Genomic DNA, 25,702 nt, shown 5'->3' on the forward strand with positions numbered 1-25,702 from the left:
AGAGCAAAAGGGACCCCAAGCTAGTTTCCTTCAACACTCCCTCCCTTTTTTATTTGTTTTGAGACAAGGTCTCATATGTAGCCCAGGCTGTCCTTGATCTGGCTATGAACCCAGGTTGTCTCAAACTCATTATCCTCTTGCCTCAGCCTCCCAACTGCTGGAATTACAGGTGTGTGCATCCACATCTGGCTTCTTTAGACCCTTTAAATGCATTCATGAAAGTGGAGCCCTCATGACTTAATCACTTCTCAAAAGGCCTACCTCTTCATATACCACAGTGGGGATTAAGTTTTAACAGGAATTTTGGAGCAGGACACATTCAAACTCTGGCAGTATCTAAATAAGATTCATTACAAGTAAAACCTTTGAAATAATTACTGGGATACAGTATAAAATATTTCTTTGGGACTATGACAATAGTTTTATGTAATTGTGTAAAATAAATCTGCAATCTGAGTACCATTTTAACAAAATAACATTAACTTGTTTCATGTTCTAACATAGCTGTAGAAGGGCAATGAAGTGAGTCTCTGAGTCTCTTCTTGCCCTCAAATAGTGATTATTCTATTGGGAGCACCTTACCTCCCCCAGTGTCCGCAGCCTGCCACAGCTGGGACTGTTGGTGATGGGTATGTGCTACTGACATTTAGTGAGTAGAGGCCAGAGGAGCTGCTAAACATTCTACAGTACACAGTACACCAGCAGCAAGGGATTATCTGGCACAAAATGTCAGTAGTGCCAGCATTGAGATATCTTGTTTAAAGGATTACTGACTTGTCATTGCAGTCTGCAGAGCTTTCTAGTTGTGGAGTTACTGTAGGTAATTTAACTCTTCCTGTCAAAAAAGGAACTTAACAGAAAGATGAATTTTGAGTTCACCATAACAACTGGAAATAAATTGTCCTATATGACAAACTGAAAGAAGTTTCCTTTGTCTTAATTCATGACTCTGTGCAGCTATAAACTCATTGATTACCCTAGGACTACCTTCAGTTTTCTTTGGGAGGGGCGATTTATGTATGACCTTTACTTCTACTTAAAGTTAATTGATGTCTCTTTGCAATGAATTCTGGGTAGCAAGTCTTGAGGTCTTTTAAAAGCAGCAGTAGCAACAAGAAATACCAAATTCCCAAAATGTGATGTTTTCATTTTCCAGTTTTGATGTGCATGGTAGGTTCTGGTCTTAGCATATGAGTCCTTGTCATTATAGAAGTAAAAAGAAATTTGACAGCATCATCATAAGGAAGTGAGTTGGATTGCTTTGATCCAAGCAGTTAAATCCAGTCCTTTTTTAGTACAAAGAGCATCGTATTGGCCTATACATAGTGTAGTGTGTTATACTCATCTTCAGCTTTCTTGAGGCAGAGATGTTGGCACATCTTAAAGTCAAGAGCTTAAGTCTACCATGGTTAAAACTTAGCTGATTTTGTGAAGTACGGGTGTATATATGCGTTTAACTATTTTAACTTGTAGTAGTCCTCCCTTATCCATGGGGCATACGTTCCCAAACTCAGTGAATGTCTGAAACTGCATAGTCCCAAACCCTATATAATATTTTTTCCTAAGCTTATATACCTATGCCAAACTTTATAATTATAAATTAGGCACAGAAAGAGATGAAGAACAATTTAAGTAATAATAAAGTAGAATGATTATAACAATATACTATAAAAAGGATGTAAATGTGTCCTCTGTTTAAAAATATCTTACTGTACTTTCATTTTTTTCTAATTACAAGAAGCACTTTATGCATTTTTCTTTTGCAGATTTGAATTGCCAGCATCACTACTCCTATGGGTTAGGGCCTTTTTTTGTAAAATCAGGGTAACTTGAAGGTAAGCACTGTGCTATTGGGACAATCAGTCTGATGACAGACTGTTACCTGTGACTAATGGGCAGAAGTATGTTTATGCCACGCAAGATGATTCATGGCCTGATTAGAGTAGAGTGAGGTGGCACAAGTTTCCTCATGCCACTCAATTTGAAATTTATGAACTATTTCTGGTATTTCCCATTTAATATTTTTTGGACTTTGGTTGACTATGGATAACTGAAGTTGCAAAAAACAAAACCATGGATAAGGGGGGATTGCTGTATAGCACTCTACTTTGCTGTTGATGTTAGGATGAAAGCCAGTTTTTCTTTCTCCTCCCTGGCTCTGTCACAGCTTAGAGATACAGAGATGATAGATAGATAGATACATACATACATACATACATACATACATAATGTCTTACATCTTCATCTTCCTTCCATAAGAATAAGATGCCTGTGAGTGTGAGGTTTTTTCATACTTGATACTTTCAAATGCCTCATTCCAAATGCTTTAAGTTTATGGAAGTAGCTGTTGAGAAGTGACTGAGTAGCATGATTATCTTGGAGTGGAACAAAAAGTTGGAAATGACAATACTAGAAAGTCACAGTGAACTTTGTCATGACTGTTGCGGTTCTCTTCATTCCTGCCGTCCTTTGTCTGGCCTCAGCCAAGAAAAGGATGATTTACATAGCAGATACATGTGTCTCTTCAATCCAGCAGTATGGGCCTAGTTCCACTAAAGAAAATGTTTCTCCAACTTGAAAACGCTGAAAGGAAGATCCAAGATGGTGACTAAGGCACAGAAGCAGACAGTGTGAGCTCTGTGAATCAAAAATCTTGCTGAGACACTGAACCACACTTAGTGGAAATAAAACACCAAGGAGAATCAAAACTTCGGCACCTGAACCCCTAGCTTGTAGAAAGCTTCTCCAGCCACATTACACTGAGAAAACAAGAGGGTTCCCGCCACCACCAGATGCTGGCTCCAAACCTGCTTGGGAGACATTCGGTAGACCAACAAGTGAGCCCCAGGAATCATGGCAGTATTCCCCTGGGATAAACCAGCATAGCCCCTGGGCAGACTGACACCCCCTCCCACCCCCAACCCCACAAAAAAAATGAATAAACAACAACCTGAAAACTAGCACACAGCAGCGGGGGTGGGACACCGAAAGCACACCAGAGAAGTGGGGAGGGGCAAGGAGCTGATCTCCACTGGAACTTTCAATAAACAAAGGCTGGAAAAGCAGAAGGGCTGACAGCAGACCGGTGATAAGCTGCTTCCTGAAATAGGGCAGGAATTGGTCCAGAAAGCTTGTCTCCAGACAGTGAGCAACATCCAAAGTCAAAACAACACTGTAAAATTGAAAAACAATCAGCAAACCGTCACAACATGCTGACAGCAGGGGGCTGGCTGATGGATCACTGACCTTGGCCCAGAGAAAGGGGGTGAGTCAAAGAAACAAGCCCCCAGTAAACCAGCACAGCAAAAACCCAACTCCAAAGCAGAACAGCTGGTGAGCTACAGAGCTGATCTCTGGAACCTGAGGACAACATACAAAACTTAAAACTGCCACACCTCACTGAGGGAGAACCTGATTAAGCAGCTACTGCTGAAAGAAGAAGAAGAAAAAAAAAAAACTACCTAACCACCTATTGAGACTACCACAGAGCTTCTGCTTAAATACCAACACCAGGACTGGATGCTGGAGGAGTAACACTAGAACTTAAGCTAAGACTGAAATTCTATTGTTCCTGAACCTGGAGGGTTTTTTTTGTATGTTTGTTTGTTTGTGTTTGTTTGTTCATCTCTCCCTATTGATTTCTTTGTTTTTTTTTTTAATTTTCTTTTGTTTTGTTAGTTTTACTATTGTGAATTAGTTAATACTAAATTACACCCAGACCAGGGACAGAAATAGTACACACACATTTAAGCTAAAAACCCAATACAGCCACAAAACAAAAATAAACCAAGGGAAAAAAAAGCACATGAAAAAATGCTCACCATCCCTAGCAATAAAGGAAATGCAAATTAAAACCATACTAAGATTCCACATCACCCCTGTTAGAATAGCCATCATTAGCAACACCACCAACAAAAGGTGTTGGCGAGGATGCGGGGAAAAAGGAACCCTCTTACACTGTTAGTGGGAATGTAAACTAGTACAACCACTCTGGAAAAAAATTTGGAGGCTTCTTAAAAATCCGAACATTGATCTACCATATGATCCAGCAATACCATTCTTGGGGATATACCCAAAAGAATGTGACTCAGGTTACTCCAGAGGCACCTGCACACCCATGTTTATTGCAGCACTATTCACAATAGCCAAGTTATGGAAACAGCCAAGATACCCCACTACTGACGAATGGATTAAGAAAATGTGGTATCTATACACAATGGAATTTTATGCAGCCATGAAGAAGAATGAAATCTTATCATTTGCAGGTAAATGGATGAAACTGGAGAACATCATTCTGAGTGAGGTTAGCCAGGCTCAGAAGACCAAAAATCGTATGTTCTCCCTCATATGCAGACTTTAGATCTAGTGCAAATACAGCATTGTTGTTGGACTTGGGTCACACGCTAAGGGGAGAGCACATACAGGAGGAATGGGGATAGGTAGGAAACCCAAAACTTAAAAGTGTTTGATATCCCCATTGCAGAGGAGCTAATACAGTAACCTTAAAATGACAGAGGCCAATTTGGGAAGGTGACTGGGAAGTAGTGAAGAGGTAAGGTAGAGATGAATCAATTTGGGTTGTAATACACTTGTGCATGGAAGCAATGCTAGGCATCTCTCTGTATAGCTATCCTTATCTCAACTAGCAAAAATGCTATGTCTTTCTTATTATTGCTTATGTCTTCTCTTCAACAAAATTGGAGAAAAGGGCAGAGCAGGTTCTACCTGGAAGTGATGGTGGTTGGGGAGAAGATGGGAGTGCAGGAGAGAATGGGGGTGGGGGACAGGGGGCAGAAATGGCCCAAACATTGTATGCACATTTGAATGAATGAATTAAAAAAAAAGGATGATTTACATTGAGTATGAGAATCATTTTGCTAGAAAATCTGGGGAGTCTCACAAAGTTCTCTTAAATCCAGATCCCTCTGCTTGATCCTTGAGGGTTCTCTTCTCTTCCTGATACTTGTCTTTGCTTTAAGATACACCATTGCACATGAGGTGTGCTTCCTCCCATTCTTCCCACTAGTTCATTTTTCTTCTCTCTTTTAAAATGAAATTTCAGGCACTAATATTCTGTCCTATTTCACTTTTATTGTCCTCGTTTTGACTTTCCCATAGCCATTGTTTAGCCATGTATGTGAGTGTTTATTCAGTGTGACATGTGCTGATCTGAAATAAGTTTCCTTTTTTTTCGTGTGTGTGGTACTGAGGTTTAAATTCAAGGCCTTGTTCTTGCGAGGTAGACAGTCACCACTTGAGGTGTAGTCAGTCCTTTAATTTTTTTTTCTATTCGTGAAATGCCTTTGACTCAGATGTCTGCTGGACCCGTAAACCTTTTCTGAGAGAAATTGCTACCCCCATGACCTGCTGACAAAACAGATGTGTATATATATATATATATGCTGCCTTTGATTTTAGGTTATCATACTTAGTACCATGTGACCCTACCATCTCTTTCTTTTTTTTTTTTTTTTTTTTTTGGTTGGGTTTGAACTTAGAGCCTAGTGCTTTCTAAGCAGACCTCTCTTGAGGTCAGACTTTACATGGCTAATATCTTTGCCCTCACCTCCTTATGGGCCTGCCTGTAATGTTAGGCATTATATGGGATCACCTGAGAGAATTTCTTTGCGTCTTTAACTCAAAAAGCCATTAAAACAACCTCATTACCAGTAGTACGAATGAATTGAAGAGGTTAGTGACTAGGCCATTAGCACCTTGTTTCCCTTTCCTGAGTGCCCAGTTTTGTGGCCAGTACCACTTACCTGCCCAAGGTTGAGATGAAGGATGAGAAAGAAAAACTCGTGAGATATTCTCCAGAAACAAGAAAGTATAAGATCCCTTCCCAGACAGTAAGATTTCTGATAGAAAATTTAGAAGAGTGTTCGACGGACCTTGTTTGTATCTGGGCTGGATTTAGTGTTTAGTGAGATAATGCCACATAAAAACATCGACTTTAATTGATGTGAGCAGATGGTAGAGAATATTATAAGAAATTTAGAATACGGAAACAGTACTGAATTTGAGGGTTTTCTTCCCTGAGAATTCTGAAAAACAAAACCAACAGCAAACAGAATGTTGCTTTTTACACGTGGTCTATGACCTTCAGACCTTAGAGCAGAGGCCATCTCAGGTCTGTTGCCCTAAATCTTTGAAAACTGAGACCAGATTGTGTACAACAAGTCTAGTTTATACCTCTATTCATCTCTAAATTTTGAGGAGAGGAGAGTTTAATTGCTGCGTGGCCACCTTGATATGCCAAGAATGGTAAATAGCTAGAGGAAGTCCTAAGGGCCTTTGCTTTTCCTCCACCTCTTCTGCTTCCCTTCTCCTTTTCTTGGAGAGTGGTATTTAAAAACCAAGATCTGGATGCTGGGCACATTCACTGTTACTACCATGTTATAGTTCTAGGCCCTGTTTGTGGGGCATAACTAGATGACGTGTATACATACTAATCCCTATAAATATGCATGTCAATAACTGATCTGTATCTTATCTCTTTATATATTATGCTAAATATGAACCCATACTGATGTCTTCAACTCCAACTCACTGTTAGAGAATTTATTCTAACCCTTCTTTTTCGCTTTGCTGTAACTTCCTTCACCAACAAGGGAGAAACCTGGCTCTACCATCCTTAGCGTACATGCAGAGCATTTTCAGAATGGTTAACCTGTATCCCAATGAAAAACAAATCTCTCAACTAGGAGTACCGTATTCACATACAGGTCCTTTAAGCTGTACTCTTGCAGTTTCATGTGAAAACATGATTTTTCCTGTGTTCCTTACATAAGCTCCATTATTTCCCACTTCCCTTCAGTGCAGTTATATCATATATCTGTTATGCAGTTGAATTCAGTTGTTAAAATCAGCATTTTATCCTACGATCCTCCAACGTCATGGTCAATGGTCCTTTTTCAGGGTAATTTTTAATAGGTTTTCACACAATGAATTTCCCTTTTGATGATGTTCAAGTCTGTGGCTTTTCTATCTAATAGTATAGGTACTGAACAGAATTGTTCTTCACACTAAAGTTCCCCTGTGCTTCTGCTTTGTGGTGAAAAAAATGTCCCCTTTCTCCAATCCCAATGTTATCAGCAAACAGTGTTTCCAGAAGATCTCGGTCTTTGCGTTCTGGGTGGAAGAGTCCAAGCAGAGCACGTGGTTGGGGTGAGGTAGAAAAGCTTTATTAAGGGAAGGGGAGTCACGGTTCTGCCAGGTGAGGGAAGAGAAGAAAAAGGAGGCCAGGGTCTTTTGATAGGTCGTCGCTCCCCACTTGGAGGTGGGGAGCGAATGCATTATCACCTGGCTCCTCTCGCCTGTGGGGTAGGGAAGTCAAGAGGGGGAGCTGTCCCGACTCTCCCTAACCTAGCCTGCCTCGCCAGCAACCATGGATGTGACTTCAGTCCCTATGCTTTGCCTTCTGCTGAATGTTCTATGAGTGGAATCATGTAATTTGTAGCCTTTGGGGATTGGGTTCTTTCACTGATGAAATTCACTTCTAATACATTCATGTTGTGTGAATCAACACCTTGTGCCCTCTTACCTAGCAGTGTCCCATAGAATGAATGGGCCGTGGTCTCCTTATCCATTCTCCTGTTGAAAGACATCTTGACTGCTTTCAGTTTTGGGTGATTATGAATATAGCTGCTATAAGCGTTCCTATACAGGCATAAAGTTTTCATATCACTTCAGTGAATACCTAGAAGTACAATTACTGGCTTGTATGAAGTCTGCATTTAACTTTATCAAAAACTGTCGAACCATTTTCCATTCCTATCAGCAATGAGGGAGAGTTCCTATTGTTTTACATTTTGCTGGCATTTGTTATTCCAGTGTTTTGAATTTTAGCCATCCTAATAAGTATGTAATAGTATGTCATTGTGTTTTTAATTTGTATTTCCTAATTGACACTTGATGTTCAGCATCTTTTCACATCCTTTTTTTTTTTGGCCATCTGTGTATTTTTGGTGATTCAGATCTTTTTGTCCATTTTTAATTTGTTTCCTTATTCTGTATTACTAGCTCCAAGGGATAGAGGGAGAGGGTATTACATTTTACTTAATGTTGTATACCTGCTTGAAGACAGTCATTCTACATTTTCACAAATAAAATGCATAAAAGTTCTGAAACTGTATCTAAACTTCTTTTACTGTTTGAGGTTGTATCATTCCTGAGGTTGTGAGAATTATTGATGTTGATCAAGTGGAATAACTTGAACAAGTGCAGCATTACCTTCCTTAAGATAATTATTCCCTTTCCTCTATTTATCCTTTTGTAATCTATCCCATTTTAAAATTTAAGAATAATTCTTTTTTTTTTGAGGAAGGAAGTAAATAAAGGGAGTGCTGAGAATAAAAATTGCCTGGAGTGCTCTTACACAGGCTGATCACAGTTGTTTTGTTGTATTTCCTTAAGCTGTTTTCCTCACATTTGTTTTTAAATGATACATACAGTTTTCTTTTCTTTCTTTCCCCTGTATCGAATTTCCCTTAATTCTTTTATGTGCTCATGATTTTAAATGACCATAATGTTGTAATATTATGAAGTGTCTTACAGTGTTTCTTCTGCTTTTTGTTGTAAACAACATGGTAAATATCTTTTTGTATGTTTCTTTCAGACACTTTATCACAGAGTTAGCTCTTTTCTAACTGGAAGAAATCCATTCTTATGTATCTACTCATTTGAGAAATTTGCTTCTAAGGAAAGTAGAAAAAATTTCACAATAGATACTACTCAGAATGCAACTGGTGAACATACATAGGAATATAACAACAGCCACTTTCTGTTTTGAAAACATAAACCAGTTGATTTTCTGTTTTAGCTTTTATGCCTCTCTTAAAATTTTTACATGAAAATTCAGATAATTTGACTGCCTTTAGTTCTTTTTATAAACTGATAAAATGTAAGTCTATCTCTCTGTTCCTAGAAATTTTTGGATTTATTCAGATACTGATAAACTTTGCACTGCTTTTTAGGAGCCAATAGCGCTGATCTCTTGTGGCTATTTTAATTATTGAGTTGTACTGAAAGGTTACTTTTGTTCTCTCAGTACTTCCCAAGTTTGGTTTGCAAGTTCCCTAGAGGATTATAAGGAAAATTGAATAACTCCTCAACGTCAGCCTCTTTCTAATAGGGAAGTAAAAGTTCTTTTTAAATGGTTCTCTTAAGAGGACAGTTTGGCAAGAAAAATGAGGAATACCTCAAAGAATATGAAACTAGGGAATTGTCTTTGCCATTTTTATTCTTCTTCCTTCTTCAGCTTTATTTTCTCTTAGTTGTCTAGTGTAGCGGTGGCTCTGTCTTGACTTGTTTTCCATTGTTTGCTTTTAGCCCTAATTAGGGTCATATAATCCCTTGCAGATGCACCTTGTCAGCTGTGAGTCCCTGTCCCTGAAATACAAGAGCCTTGTAGCTGTGCATGGAGGGTCATCTTGGCCCTGGCTTAGCTCTGGCTCTGCGTGGCTTCTCCCTGTCCTGTGCCTTGTGTATTCAGTGTCCTCTGTTGGTCCTTCCTTTCCCTTTGTTAAGCTCACCCATCATGCCATGGCAATCTGCATACTGAATTCTTATGATTGGTAGGCTGCACCTTAGTAACCCTGCATGTCTGCTTGCATTGTTACTTAAATTGTTGGTTTCACTTACAGTGATGATATAATTCAATTAAATACTAAATAAACTAGTGAAAGATTTTTAAAATTTATTTGCATTAAAATTAACTTTAATGTTTTGGAAAGACTCCAAGAAGAATAAAATACTTGCTGAATTAGTTGTGGATGAAAGAACTAAGAGTTTGGTGTAACAAAAATCTGAAAAGATGCTGTACTTTTCTGAGTATCTCAGTTCTCTCTGTGCTTTAACAAACCACTAACTAACAGTCACATCCTGCATCCTCACATCCTTATCAGTGTGATCCTGAACAAAGATTAGCTAATGAATGTAAGGTTATGGCTTAACTGAAGGCATTAAGGTATGTTTCTGGCACGACTTTCCCAGATACTACCATGGTAGGCATTTTCGATTTCACCGATGTTTCTGTCGTTCTCATTGGATTAAGGTGACTTTTGCTATAAATTATATTGTAGTTGAAGGTACTCAAGCAAGCTGTGCTATAGTAAGTCTGACTAGTGTGTATTGCTGAGTGGTGCACAAGACTTCAATCTTTGCATCTCAGTGGGATTTGAGAACAATAGAAGCTGGCTTTGTGCTCCCCTTCCATAGTTGCTACCGCAGCGCTAAATCACTTCTAATTTACCTCATTCTTCAGTGCTCCTAAATCTTTTGGCTCTATATTGTACTCTTTTTGCTTGCGTTGGAACCTGCTGTAACTGTCTACTTGCCTGGACTGCTTGCAGTTGTTTTCTGGAACCTTCTCTAAATGACTTGCCCAATTAATTTGTGTGGTTTCTGTATCTGGCCATCTATAGTCTAGACTCTTTGTCACAAGTTAAACCTAGATTCTGACAAGGACTTTAAAAACATTACTGTTTTACATACTTAACTGAAAAACATTGTGAGAAGCGTTAGCTCCTTTGTACATCCTTACATTTGCAATAATAGGAGGCGTTTAACCAGTCTTTTTATTGAGACACACTGTATACACTTAGAAAAGTGTGTGAAAGTATAGATCCTCATGAATATCACAAGACAAACACGTACAAGTGTGTTCCTGTTGTCTTCTAGAAATCGAACTTCCTTTTGCTAGTAGTCACATTCCTTTATACAGAGAATAGCAGAGTTTCTCTGTAAAGGATCATATAATAGGTATTGTAGGTTTCACAGGCCATTGTGACAAAAACAGCCATAGATAGTATGTAAGGAAATGGCGATGGCCTGTGTTCCAGTGAAACTTTATTTATGGACTTTGAAATGTTATCACAAAATTTTCATAGCTCAAAACATTAGTCTTTTGAATTATTTTCAACTATTAAAAAGTGTAAAAGCCATTCTTAGCTTGTGAGCCACACATGAACAAGTAGCAGACCAAATGTGACCCAGGGGCCACTAACCTAGTTTTGGTTTACTCCCCTGCCAGTCCAGCCTGTGCACTTCTAAATTAACATCCTTGTCATTGGCACTGCATATTGCATTCTAGCCATTCTCTTACACCCACAAAACCAAACTGTACAGGCAGTTGCCATGTGAATTGCCTGGTGTTTCTAGAATGAATGTTACCAGCTGGCATGCAGATTCTAACATGGATGGTCATCTACATGGATTAAATTTACATGCTATGAAGTGATAAACCACGAGTTTTATTCCATGATGCTTACAAACTAAACAGAATAGCAATCAGTGACCTTTGCTTAGTCTTCTTTCTTGTTTAACTTTCCATATGCTTAGCCAGTTTAAAATTACTGTAAATTTTAAGGAACAGAGCTGCTCACTGACCTCATAGAAGCTAAGGAAGCAGGTGTGGAGGCTGGGACAAGTTACAGCCCCCAAAGACACACTCCAGTGACCAACTTCCTCCTGGTAGGCCCCACCTCCAAAAGTTTCCATCACCTCCCAGTAATGCTGTTAGTGAGTTAATCCATTGATTAGGCCAGAATCCTCATGATCCAATCTCCTCTCGATGATTGCATCTATCTTTTGGAGACTAAGCTGTTAACACATGAGCCCTTTTGGGAGGCACACCAAACCATAACAAGAACAAAATACTCTGGGAACATGGATGTGGTTGTAGATTGGTTAGAGAGGTATGTATTTAATCTAAACCCCCTTCAAAAAAAATTTGAAAATTTCAAACCTATAGGAAAGTTGACAGAACAGTACAGTGACCCACCTATACACCCACACGCAGTTAGTCAGCAGTTATCACATTTGCCAAATTTTCTTAATCTCTTTGTATATATTATATATGTGTGTATGTGTGCACATGCAAGTGCATTTTGGGGCTAACCCATTTCAAAGTAGGTTTCAGACATGACATTTCACTCCACGTACTTCACTGTGGGTCACATAAGAACAAGCACGTTCTCATATTTACTACATCCTGATTATCACTCTCAGGGAAGCTAATGTTCTCACAGTAATACAACCAAATACACAGACCATGTCCAATTTTTTCAGCCATCCCAATGGAATCTAGTCAAGAATTATGTATTTCAGTGTGTATTTATGAAGATAGATGGCATCATGAAACACTGAAAAGCATGGGGTTTTGGGGAATATCTTGAAGGGGCAAACTTGTTCAAATTACATTGTACATATCCATGAAATTGTCACATAGTAACTCCCTCATACTATTAATGAGTCCTGAAATTAGAAAAAAGAATGACATATTTTGTTTAATTTTTATGGGGTTTTTGGTGGGGGTTGCTATATTTATTTATTTTTATTTATTTATTTGGCTTTGTATCCAAGGCTGGCCTCAAACTTGAGATCTTCCTTGTCTCAGCCTCCTGAGTGCCGGGATTTCAGGTATGTGTTACCATACCTACCTTTTTTATTAAAATATTATTAAATCTAGAACTGTAACCTTACTTTTGTGTTTTCGCAACGCTGACATTTTTGAAGTGTTCAGTATCCTATAATTTGAATTAGTCTGATTTTTTTCTTGATAATCTTATTCAGATTAATCATCTTTGGCAATCAGTCTCAGGACCTCATATCAGGAGTGCTTTCCTTGTAGTTTGTCCCAGGATGAGCACTATTAAATTAGCTCACTTGGTTACAGTGGCTGCAGCCAGGTTCTCCACAGTGACCCTGCTTTTTTCCTGTTGCCGTGAGTCATTTGTGGGCTTATACTTTGAGGTGAATATTTTGTTCCCTGCAGCCTTTTGCCCAGTGGTGGAATGTTTTTCAGTCTCTTCTGAATATATTTTTTTAATCTAGTTGTTTGTAAATATTTAAAATGTAACCTTTTAAGCATTCTCAATGATAGCTGATGAAACTTGTACTATAAACACTTTTCCTTATAGAATTTAAACATTTTTAACATTTTGAATTACTGTTTTACTGGAAGACAGCAAAGATCTATTCCTGAAAGACAGGAAAGATCTATTCCCCAAAGACAGAATTACTGAGTTCAAATTTTGCTTTCATGCCTTATAAGTACAGCCTTTACAAGCCTTCAATTTTATCTGTAAGATGGAGACCATAGTCAGCACTCTGTCTGAGTCTTCGTGAAGACTGAAGTAGTATGCCAAGATCAGCTAGGGTAGTGCTCAGCTTATAGGAGCCAGTAGATACTAGCTTATTATTTCTGTTAAACTAAAATTACTTAGTTATAGCTAATGTTTTACCAAAATTTATAACTAAGCTTTAGAAAAAAAATCAAACGTCTGTTTATTGTCTTCAGATTTCATGCTTCCAGTCTATTTGATTTATTCCTGTTTCTAGATGTTTTAAGCACCTTTGTAAGGATACATTGCTAAAAGTGCTGTGGAAAGCGTGTGTTTGATTGTGTCTTGGATGATTCTTTGTAGTTGTGGTATAAGTGCTTCCTGCTGTGTCTGCAGAAAGAAGAGGCTCAGATGCTTGTAGATTGTACTGCTCCCCAAGACTAAAGTTAAGTAACCAAATGCATTCTTGGCTTATTTAGTGGGTAGATCTTCAAATCCATTGCTCACAACTCAGTGACGTCAGAGGGTAATTCAGACTCCTTTAATGAATAGTCTCTGAAGATAAAAAGAAGTTGATGATACATGGAAGCTATCATAAACTACGACGCTTGTGTTGGAAACACTTGGGAGACAATTAAAATTGGCTCCTGACTGGAATGTGGACCACTGGAGCATCAGAAAGGTTAACTGTGGTAGATTCAGACAGATTGAATGTCTTCAGAGCAGTGAGCTCATCATGACCCTGAAAATGTGGCTAGAATGTGTGCTGTGTGCCAGCCGATGTTCCTTAGCTGCTGCATCACCAGAAACTGATAGACTAATAGCTGATAGATCAGCAGCTTCCAAATGTAGCCAGTGCTCCAAACTGCTAAGCTCAAAACCACAACTATCTCTATGACTGATAAAAGCATGATTTCAGGCCCTACATAATAGTAACTTCTCACAGTTACACTTCCCATATCTGGAAGTTGTAGATTTCAGATTCAATTTTATTCATGCTGTTTCTAGAGAATTCTGATAATTATGTTTTTTTTATTTCTGCAAATCGTTACTGGGTGGAAAGGTGATGGCTTCTTACATTTTAAGGAGGTACGTTTTTTTTACAGTCCAAGGTAAGGTGTCATTATAGAAGAACTTCATTTCCAGATACAGGCAATATTTGGAAATATTTACGATCCTTCCATTTGAATTTTTTGTGTGTTTAATGCACATGCAGTTTTGTGCTGGCCTTACAAATGGACGTAACTGATAACTCTGCGGAGACGGTCATTACTACTGTGCTCTCGGGGCTCTGTGCAGCCCTCAGTTCTGTCAGTGCTAACAGTGCTGTTAATTGAGCTTGGATGAATGTGAGGCTTTAGGCTGACATCTCAGAAGAAATGAGAGGTAAGGTGTCCCACATTGTCATCTAAGATTCTTTGGTATTTTTCAGATAATTTAAAATTCTGTGAAGTAGAGTTGATTTACTTATCCTGTGAATAACCATGTCAGTGAAAAGTGGTCATTTCCTTCGGAGCGGTCATTTAGAAGGGAGGAAACAGTCCGTGCTGTGTCTTGAACTCCACCAAAGCTGTCGCATCAACTTTCCACTGAGTCTTTCCTGCAGAAGCACAAAGAATACTGGTGGCACACAAGGGAATGGGATGTAAATAGTACCAGGACCCCTACTGCTGCACAGTTGAGGGAAAGAAGGTTACCCTTAAACATGAAGCATGTAAGTCATATGTGATAAGTTTTCTATCAGGCAGAAAAAAACAAATGATTACCAAAAATCATTCCCCCGGGATAAATACGAGTTTGTGGTTAACTTCTCATTCTCCTCAAGGGTGTAGTTAAACAGGCCTTTATGATGAAGGCTTTCAGGCACTGCAAAATGTTTACTGTTTTCATGTTCTAGAGAAAAATAACTGCATCAATTAGAGATGTAATCAGTTAGACATAGCTTGTTGACTCTGTTAGAGCTGTGTATTTCTTGGGAGCTGTTTTTTGCTTGACTCAGAGCATATTATTTTAAGAGAGAATGTTGAGAGTTGGTGGTGTGGCTCAAGTGGTAGAGCACCTGCCTAGCCAAGTGGGAGGCACTGAGTTCAAATCCTAGTACTGCCTAGGATGAATATATTTCTAAGGGCTGGGGCATGTGGCTCATGTCTGTAATTCCAGCTCCTTGGGGAGTGAAGAGCAAGAGGATCATGATTCAAGGCCAGCACGGATAAAAAGTTGTTAAGACCCCTGTCTCAACAAATAAACTGGGTGTGGTTCTGCATACCTGTGATCCAGTCTACATAAGAAGCTATAGGCAGGAGCATTTCGGTTTGAGGCTAACTCAGGCAGAAAAGTTAGTGAGACCCCATCGCAGCAAACAAGCCATGTGTGGTGATTCACATTTTAATCCCAGCTACTCAGGAGGCACAGGTAGAAGATAGGATGGCAGTCTGAAGCTGTCCCTGAGCAAAAATGTGAGACTCTATCAAAAAAATAACTGAAACTAAAAGGGTCGGAGGTGTGGCTCAAGTGTTAGAGCTCCTGCGTACCCAGCCTGAGGCCCTCAGTTCAAAGCCCCACAGCACCTAAGTGGATGATCGTGAGTGGCTCTGCCCTAGGCTGAGCCTTCAGAGACATGAGCGCTGAGCACTGCTGACGCCATTTAGCTTTCGCACTTACCCTGATATTTGCTTGACAATTTTAACAGAAAAAGAATATTAACACCAAGGTACTAATCTTGACTTTATCAGAAATTGCCCTTAATCAAGTACTTAATTTTTCTCTTCCCCCTTTCCTCTTTTTTAACACTAAAATGAAACTCAGTACTAACTCGGGAGATTTGAGACCCGTCTGTTTTTAAGATTCTCTGACTCTCTTTTTAATTCAGTAAATATTCAGAAAGTGTTTATTGAGAACTCAGTCCATACAAGGAGTTCTAGGCGCAAGGAATGCAAAGTAATGATGTATGATGTACTACAGCTTAGGACACTCCACACTGGGATGCATGGTGGAAGGCTGGTGCTGCAAGAGCCAGAGGGAGGAGCCCATCAGAGAGAGCCAAGCTCTGCATGAGGCTGATCTCATGTCACCTTCACTGTTGTACTGATGCTTTGTCTTCACAGCATTTGTGTTCTTTGTACTTGTTTCTGTGTGATTATGTCTGTAAAGTCTGTCTCCTTCTTTAGACCAGAAGGCCCCGAGAACTAAAACTAGCAGTGTAGTTGTTGACCATGGCATGCGTAGGACCTTAGCATGGAGCCTGGCAGATGGTAGGCATTTTACAGTGGCTTGTTGAATGCAAGGATGACAGGGCAGGGTTCAGCCTGGGACAGGAGCAGATGTGGTGAGGTGAAGCTTGGTAAAGAAAGAGTAGGCAGTACTTAGGTTGGTTTCAAAAGTAGATGGGGCATTTACACCAAATGGGAAGCCCCAGGCAGAAGATAGCCCGCACCCGGCAGTAAGGGCCCTGTGGTGTGTTGGGGCAAGAAGCTAGACTGAGACCATAGCTTGTGCCGTGCACTTGGGTACATCCCTGGTATGTGTGCATCATCCACGTGTACATAATGAGTAAAGACTAAAGAACACACGTGAGCATAGTATTGTTATCTTACATACACCTAAATTCTGTTGTGATGAGTAGGTCCAGACTCATTTAAAAGCACTGTTGAATTTGTAGTGGCTTGCTTTGTCTTGTGTAATGTCCCATCACTGTAACTAAAATCCCAACACCGTCCCATAAAGGCTGTGAGATATTTTACTTTAAAAAGAGATCCTCCTACTTTACTGTGGATGTTGGAGAGCCGTAAAGGGCCATAAATTGGGGCTTTACACAGTCACTTCTTTCTGGTGGCAGTGGGAGGATGAATTCAAGGAGGAGGACTTGGGATCGGCCCTTCCACTGTTCTCTAGACAAGGATGGCCTCAGCTAAGCAGTGGCGGAACCAGGGCTTCTGAGTACTGTTTCCAGGCAGTAGCCTTTAATAAAGACCTGAACTGAACTCACCAGCATGGTGAACACAAAATTTATATTTTATATATACCTATATATGTATACACATACCCAGGAACATTCATATGTATGTTTTAACAGCAATTAAAGAAGCTTTGGGTTTTACTTTTTTTGCTGTATATTTTTTTCTTTGTCTTCATCATTCATTCTTTTTTTTTTTGTCCTTTTCAACTTATGACCCTTCAGTTTGAAATTAAATTTGGGCTGTAAGTTGACTCCCTGAATCCTTTCTTCACAAGCTTTCTTTGTATTTTCTAGAAGAAAATGGATTAACTCAAGGTTTCCAAAATAAAAGCAAAGATTGTGATTAAAACTGAGTCAGTCTTTATTCTCCATTATTTGCCAGTAGTAAAATAAATAGCTCAGTCTTAAAGAAGCTTTAAAGTAAGTCCTAGAGCCTTTGAGGACTCTCAGATTTTAATTAAAGAAACACAGAATACCATCACTTTGTTTGTCAGTGGAAAAAATATGTATTTTTAAGTTTTCAAAGCTTAGCCAGCAGCACATGGAGTACATCTGTTGGCATTCGGAATTTGGGGAACACAAATGGATTCAGATGTTTAGGCCCTTTGTCTTTACTGGTCTCGGCTCACCTCGCCAGCTGAGCGTGGCACAACCCAAACACAGTTTCTGAAAACAGAGCAGCTAGAGTTACTTCTAAAGCACTCTCTGGGGGACAGATACAGTCAATCTCTGTTTATGTAATGAAATCAGGAGCAAGGGTCTGCTGCAGCACTCTGCGGATGGGGTTCCATTGGTGTTGTCTTTCAGGGAAAGGACTGGATTTAATAAACCTGTGTTCCGACTTGCTTTCTTGGGGGGTACAGCCCACTTGAATGGATCATTTTGAACTATTTTTGTTTAGGTAGTGTTAGAGCTTCTTTTTAAGCAGTTGGTTTTGGTAAAATCAATAGATTTATTGTGGAAAATGGGACACTGATATCAGCTACTTGATAAACACTTAAATGTCTAATCTTTCTTTTTTGTTCATTGCTACTGGTATTCACTGGGGGTGTGTGTATGTATATTTAAATAATTTTTATGTACTTATTTAATTTAACTTGAACTTTCAAAACAAACTCTGCTGGTTTAGCCTCCTCTCAAATACTCATGAAATCCGTTCTATTTTACAAAATAGTTATAAAGTCTTCTTGCAAGTAAAATCTCATAAAGATGTTTGATTCAGGACCAGAGTTCAAAGGAAAGTCCGTTTGGTTTTGATTTGAAAACTGTAAAAACAAAATACCCTCAAAATGGCAGGGTGTGAATTGGTAACTTCAATTTTATTGAAAAAAAAAAAAATTGGCCAAACCCATCCACAGATGTTTCCAATTAAAAGCCAAGAACGCCAACTTGGGTGAGTATCATAGGAAAGCATTTCTTTACTTTTCTGTAAGAAAAATATAGTCTGAAATCCTTAAACTTTAATTAAAGAAATAATATGTCATTTTCATGTTGTTTAAACTTACACAGAGAAAAATGTAATATTCAAAGGAAATTCTTAAATGTCGGCTTTGCAAACATGTATACTCCTGAATACATAGGAGTTCACATATTTCTTACAAAAGCTGAAAAAAGTAAAAAGATTGTTAAAAGCTGTTAAAGCCTATTATAAGTTAAAAACATGTATTTCTGGATTTACTGTAATGAAAGAGTGGTCCTTTTAGCACTGAATTTATTCAAAAAAGGGATGATTAGTGTTTTCTTCAGGATTTTTATCAACCACTTTCATTATAATATAAATAGTAAAATGTGTTTTATCTCTGATCAGTTCAATTGTAGGAAGTACTTTGATGGAAACCGACAAAGCCAGGAGGTGTCATAAAAATTTTAAAACCCATATGTAATTTGAAAACAATCCATAGATTTCATAAGATTTCTCCAGATTATAGCGAATCCATTCGTGAGCTTGAAACTTGCTTCAAGTAGAGAAAAGACACTTAACAGGTAATAATTGCTCTGTATGGAAACTGGCATTTGTTCAGAGAATAGATGGTTACTCTGTATAGCTAACCCAATCTTAACATTTCTAATGTAAAGTTAAATTAAAATTTTGAAGCTTCCCCAAACTCTGAAGAGCAGGACCACATAACTGGCTGTAAAGATGAAACAGTTTACTCTCTTCATCTCCCATTTGGTGAAGTTTTGATGAACAAGTGTTCGGGAGTTCTGGAGAGAAACAGCTGTTTGGTCTTGGGTCTGTATTTACTGTTGGTGAGTGCTGTCCACCACCACTGCATGGTGTTACTCAATCTTTAAGATGCACTGGAGAAGGGACCTTTCCTGCTTCTCCAGAGAAAGCTGATTCTTTTACCTTTGACTTCCTCCACCTGCTTGTTTGTAGTCCTTGCTCTGATGTGTTGTGCAGTGCCATATGGTGCGGGTCCCTTGTGCCACCCTTTTGCCTTTGTGCTGACAGTGAGACTCCCTGGACACAACTGCCTTCCTCCCTCCCAGGCAGTTAGCATCTCCCAAGGCTCAGCTCATCGTCTTGCCCCAGATGTCAAGCAAGTCCTGGTGCATATTGAGCTGAGCTTTATTTTTTAAGACTTGAAGTTATTTTGGAAATACTTAGAAGAATTGTGAGTATGTTTAGACTTAAGTATCAAATGAGAAGGGGAATCGAGTCTAATTCAGAGTTCATCACTACCATATTTTATCTGTACAATAAGAAATAATGTCTGCATTTATCACTTTTTAAAGTTATTACAAGACTTAATGGGGATGATACTCAGAATTGGTATGGAGACTGTGTTCCTAACAAACACAAGGTGAAGGCATCATTGTTCTGTCCGATGTGGCGCCGCTTAGCTCTGCTAGCTGAAGATGCCCTTTCTTAAGTCATACTCCCCTTTTAGTAAAAGTTAATATGAAAAGCCATATTTAAAAAAGAAATGTATACCATGAAATAAAAAAAAAAATTTCCAGCTTTGAGGAAAAAAAATTAAATTGAGCAGGTACTTTCTAACATTCTTGACTTCAACCCCCCCTTTTTAATTTTAGTAATTCTTGTGGATCCTCTCATGATAATGCACAGTCTTGAAATATAATAAAGCCTAAGTTATATGCTGTGAAAGGGTGACTTATGTTATATGAATTATGTCAATAAAAACATTGCAGAAATTGACTGCCAGGGCATGTTTTTTCTCCATACCATCTTCATAAATATCCTTTGCCTTAGAAAGTTGAGATTTCTAACTGAGGGGAGATGTCTTAGTACTGCTTGCCATGTTCTCATGAGAAGTAAAAGATACTCTTTTATTTGAGAGTATGCAGTAAGATTACAACTGACAAGACTCAATCTGTCCACATGCATGCACACTACTCATTGTCTTTTAGGCCCTTGTGCTTACTCTTCCTCAGTAAGATACAATAGATGTTGTTAACCTCTGCCTATCAAAGTCAGTCATTTTTTTTTAGCTGAATTCTATTACGTTTTGCTAAACTTAAGATATTTTGCATATAATTTATTTTGTGATTCTTTTTTATAGGGTAGAAAATTAGATCAATATGATGATGCTCTTCACGTTAAGGTCAAAAGCATGCAAGTGAGAAGAATGCCTGTGTTTTTTCCATTGAACAAAACCAAAACTGTAGTCTCCCTCCCAAGACAGTCTCTCTAACAGAAGTAGAGTAGGAAATGTGTTTGTCTAGGGTTTTGAGGGTTCTTTCTTTCAGTATTTTCAATTTAACTTTGGCATTTCCTAGGCTTTTATTCTATGACAACTTAGTAAAATTGATTGAACTATTATGTGACCATATTTTAATTTTTTTATCTCACATTTTGCTTGGTGGGAGGACATGTAGTATAGTTTGGGCTTTCCAAATCATCTTAGTGGTTTTCATTAAAGAAAAAAATTGAATGTTGCAGCTGTACTTTGAGCAAATCATTAACTCCTCTTTGGCAACTCAGAATTTAGAGGCACTAATTTCTTTTTTGTTGTTGTTGCTTTGTAGACATCTTAGGATCTGCTCAACTTATTTTCCCTTGAGGACTTTGAACTGAGTGGCTGTCTCTCACCTAACATGTTTAATTAATAATGACAATTAAACTTTCCATCTTGTATTTGTGGGACTTTTTAAAGCTGGATCTTAACTTTGCAGGTGTCTTATTCTTGAGCTGGGCTGTCCTGTGTGGTAGCCCTGCTCTTGAGGAAGGCAGTTCCCTTTGGGGTAAGGTTCCTTTTGTTCTTGTTGGGATTGTGCAGAGGCCCAGAGGGAGTCCAGAGCCCCTCTTCTAAATTGTTCATCACATTAAAAGAACTCTGTGAAAAATTGTGGGGTAAGCCCTGTCAGACCAATTATGTTTTCAAATTTTCCAGTACTTAAAAAAAAATCTGTGGTAACTCAGATTTTCTTATTTACAGAAAGTGGGCGCCCTAGGAAAGAATTAATCCGCTTTTACCTCATTGTTCCAATGCGAATGATGTACTTAGAGGCTGATTAAATATTTTTTCTTCTTACCAGAGGAAAGTATGTCCAAATCCTTAAGTAATTATATTCTTAATACAAACATTTCTCATTTTTTACAATAGTGAAAAGGCAGGGTAGCTTTCAAATCCCTGTAGTTCTCACTTGTATGACAGTGATTCTAAATCAAGCTTCAAGTACTTTGGCCACTTAACTCCCAGCCAGTTCAGTTTAGAGGATATAACATTCAAAGTGGTTTAGCTCATAAAACTGCATTCTTTAAGGGCTTGAGAGCATATTTGAACTACTGAATTTTAAACCTATACTTTGGAGAAAAATGTTTTAACCTTATTTTCAAATTTGATTTCAGATGATTCACATTTTAGAAATGTGTGTATTTCTGATCTTTTAGATACATATTTACAAAATTAAATATAAGACACCACCTAACTCATTGTGTGAATAGGCATTCATTGTAAAAATTTAGGAACTTTGAACAGTTTACACTTTCATGTTTGTACAGCTCTTTCCAACCCATTGGACTGTGAGTTTGTTACTTTCTGTTTTGTGACTACCACCTAGTGCCTGTCACATAGTGAAGATTCATTTAATGTTCATTGATTAAATACTTTTTATTGTCACTGTCATTGTTAAATTCAGTCACTGGTTTCAGGTGACTATTGATCACCTGCATAGCTACATGGCAAATGTTTATAGGGAAAATTTGGTTGTTTCAACCTTTAGGACTCAAGGTTGAGATCTGATCACTCTACCCAAACCCCAATATTGATTTCCATCTTATATTTAATAGAAAATGGTAGGGCTGGCGGAGTGGCTCAAGTGATAGAACGCCTGTTTAGAAAGTGTGAAGCCCTGAGTTCAAATTCCAATTCTACCCTCCCCACCCCCCCCAAAAAAAGAAAGACAATGGTGTCATTAATACTTTTGGGATTTAAAATGATGTGTACATTCTTTTTTTTAATACACATTCTTGGATTTCTCTTCTTTTATGTTCTGTCTTCATAATACCAACATGCCATTCCATTTTTATTAGTTTCCTTACTCATGTTGGTAATATTTTTCCACCAAACAGCAAACTCTGAAGTAATTAAGCAAAAGAGCCAGAAATTTTTACAAGTAGAAAGTAATGAGATTAGATTTACAAGATATTAAAATATAATCTAAAGCTTTAATAGATAAAACTATGTGGCACTGACATATGATTACACTGACAGATCACTGTGGATCCCAGAAAGGGCTCAATGTATGTAGGCATTCAGCAAGTTGTCAAAGAGGCATTTTAAATCAGTAGAGGAAGTAAAAGATTGTCCAAAAAATGATGTTGAGACCACTGAGTAAAAACATATGAAATAAATGAGATTGGCACTATGAAAAACAGTAGGAAGGCACCTCAAAAAACTAAAAATAGTACTACCATATGATCCAGCAGTAACATTCCTAGGCATATATCTAAAGGAATGTAAGTCAGGTTATAATAAAGACACTTCCACACCCATGTTTATTGCAGCACTATTCACAATAGTCAAACTATGGAAACAGCCAAGATGCCCCACAACTGATAAATGGATTAAGAAAATGTGGTATTTATAACACAATGGAATTTTCTTCAACCGTAGAGAAGAATGAAATTTTGTCATCTACGGGTAAATGGATGGAACTGCAGAACATCATCTTACGTGAAGTTAGCCAGGTTCAGAAAGACAAAGTTCACGTTTTCTCTCATGTGGAAGATAAATTCAATACAAATACAAGCACTTCCATACATGCATATAAATACATACTGAACATGTTCCAAAAGTGGGACCATTAGAGGAAACTAAGAGAGGGGAAAAATATGGAAAGAATGATAGAACATGAGTAATAAAGAATACAGGATAGGGGAAAGGGTGAGAAGGAGTGGTGGAGGGAGGCTAGACTGACTTAAGCACAAAATATTTACAGGTAAGCTAACAAGCCAAAATCCCCCACTGAAATGTAAAAAAAAGGTCATGTTGAGGAAAGGGCACTAGTGGGAGGGGAGGGTAAATGAGGAAAATAAAGACAGTGAATATGGTTAACATACTTTCTATATAAATGTGAATATGGAACATTGAAGTGTATTGAAGTCACCATAAGGGGAGTGGGGTAAGAGGAAGAATGATGGAGGAGATGAACCAATTCTTGGTATAATACTACATGTATATATGGAAATGTCATAGCAAACCCCCTGTATTACTCTCGTAAACTAACAAAAATGTTCTTTTTTTAATAAATGAAGGACAGGAAGGTAAAACAGGTCATGTGTGTGGGTATGTACCAGTAAGAGGGGGAGAGCATAAGGAAAGGGTAAAGGAGGGTGAATATGGTGGAAGTATTTTGTACTCATGTATAAAATAGAACAATGAAAATCTGTTGAAATTGTTCTAAGAAATGGGAGAGGGGGATAAAGAAGAAAGATGGAGGGGTGAATCTAATCAGCATATATTATAAGCACTTATGTAAATGTCATAATGTATACCCTGTACTACTATAATATGCTAATAATAAAAATAAATAACAGAGAAAGATTTAAAAAATGAAATGAGACTGAATCTTTTTCTTGTACCTTTATACCAAAATAAATACCAGATGGACAAAACTTCAAACTTTCTACCCAGAAATTATAATTCCCAAGTGATACATGTACAAGAATATGTGTGTTTTAGCAAATGGCTCTACCATTTTAAGCCAGTAAAATCTAAGTTCTAGACTGCCCAGTCCTTGCCAGCATAATCTTTCACTCTCTTTACCTTTGAGCCATTTTAGTCAGATGCACGGTAGCAACTTGCTTTGCTTTTTTCCATTTCTGGTAACTAGTGATGTGGAACGCCTTTTCACGTGCTTGTTAGGCGTTCGTGTATCTTTGATAAGCTGTTTAAGTGATTAGTTTTAATTTTTTATTAAAATTCTTTATATGTTTGGGATATAAGTCTGTTGTCTAGTATATGTTTTGTGAGTATTTTCTTTTCTAGTCATTGGCTTGCCTATTTTCCAAATACTTTTTCTGAAGACAACAGTGTAACTTTTAGTGAAGTTTGACTCATTGGTTTTTCTTTTGTCTTTTGTGTACTAAAAAAAAAAATCTTTGTTACACCCTAAGGTCAAAAAATTTACTCCCTGGGCTGGGGTGTGGCTCAAGTGGTAGAGTGCCTGCCCGCCTAGCAAGTACAAAGTCCTGAGTTCAAACCCTAGTGCTGCCCCCTCCAAAAAAATTTTTTTACTTTTTTTCTACAATTTTTATATTTTTAGCCTTTATTTTAGCTTTTTTTTCCCAAAATGATCTGCAGTAAAAAAAAGCAAAAGAAAGTTTAGAACTGCTGCTTTACTCTGCTGTTTAGTCTTTTAGATTCAATAGTATGTATAGCAGCACATCAATGATCCCAAATAAAGCAGTTTCTGAATTAATGAAAAGATGAACTGCTTTTGGTTAAAAAGAAAGGAAGGAAGGAGGGAAAGGAAAGGAAAGGGAAGTGAAGAGAGGGAGGGGAGGAGAGACGGAGGGAAGGAAGGGTGGTTTTTAATAAGATAGGTAGCAGTGGAATATATGGCTTTTACATAATCCTGTTATGAATTTTAATGTTAAATAGGAATATAGACCACCTGAGACTGCTCCTTACAGATGACCTTTGACTGACGTAGGGGGCAGTAAGGCATTAACAGTGCAGTGTACACCCAGGAAAATTAAGAGCTGGAGACTTGAGTTCTAGTCTTCACCCTGTCACCTGCTCCTGTTGAAAGGAAGATAATACTGGCCCTCGGCCCGCAGGTCTTCCTACTTCATCTGGCATGAAGTCCAAAGCACATTCAAGGCCTCAATCTCATCCCAGACTACCTTTCTATTGCTGCAGTGCCTGCCCTTTCCTCCTTCACAGTTACCTGCTAGTGGGCCAAACTCTGTACCTCTGTTGTCCTGTTCCCTTTATCCAGACTCTTCTCTTTCTTTTCTGTCCTGCCCTAGACAGTCAAGTTTTTAAGGCCCTATAAAACTGCACATCCTCCCTGAACCTTCTTGGGCCTCTCAAGCAGGAAGGAGTGTTGCCTTGTGTTTGGTTTCTGCCCAGCCTCCCCGTTAACCTACAGATGGAGTGCTGTGTGTGCTGGTAGGGCAGTGCCTGTGCTTCGCAGCTGTCCGTGTGCCATTTCGTCATGGCTCACACAGTGGGCTTCTTTGGATGCCTTTCTTTCTCTTTTTTTCTTA

General features: G+C 38.4%; 1 protein-coding gene across 16 annotated transcripts in view; it reads left to right on the forward strand.

The window, feature by feature from the left end:
- Ate1 (arginyltransferase 1) overlaps positions 1–25,702 on the forward strand; it is a 142,943-nt gene that overhangs the window by 64,960 nt on the left and 52,281 nt on the right. The window lies entirely within an intron of this gene.

The sequence above is a fragment of the Castor canadensis genome, chromosome 7 (genome assembly GCF_047511655.1).
Source record: "Castor canadensis chromosome 7, mCasCan1.hap1v2, whole genome shotgun sequence".
Lineage (NCBI taxonomy): Eukaryota > Metazoa > Chordata > Mammalia > Rodentia > Castoridae > Castor > Castor canadensis.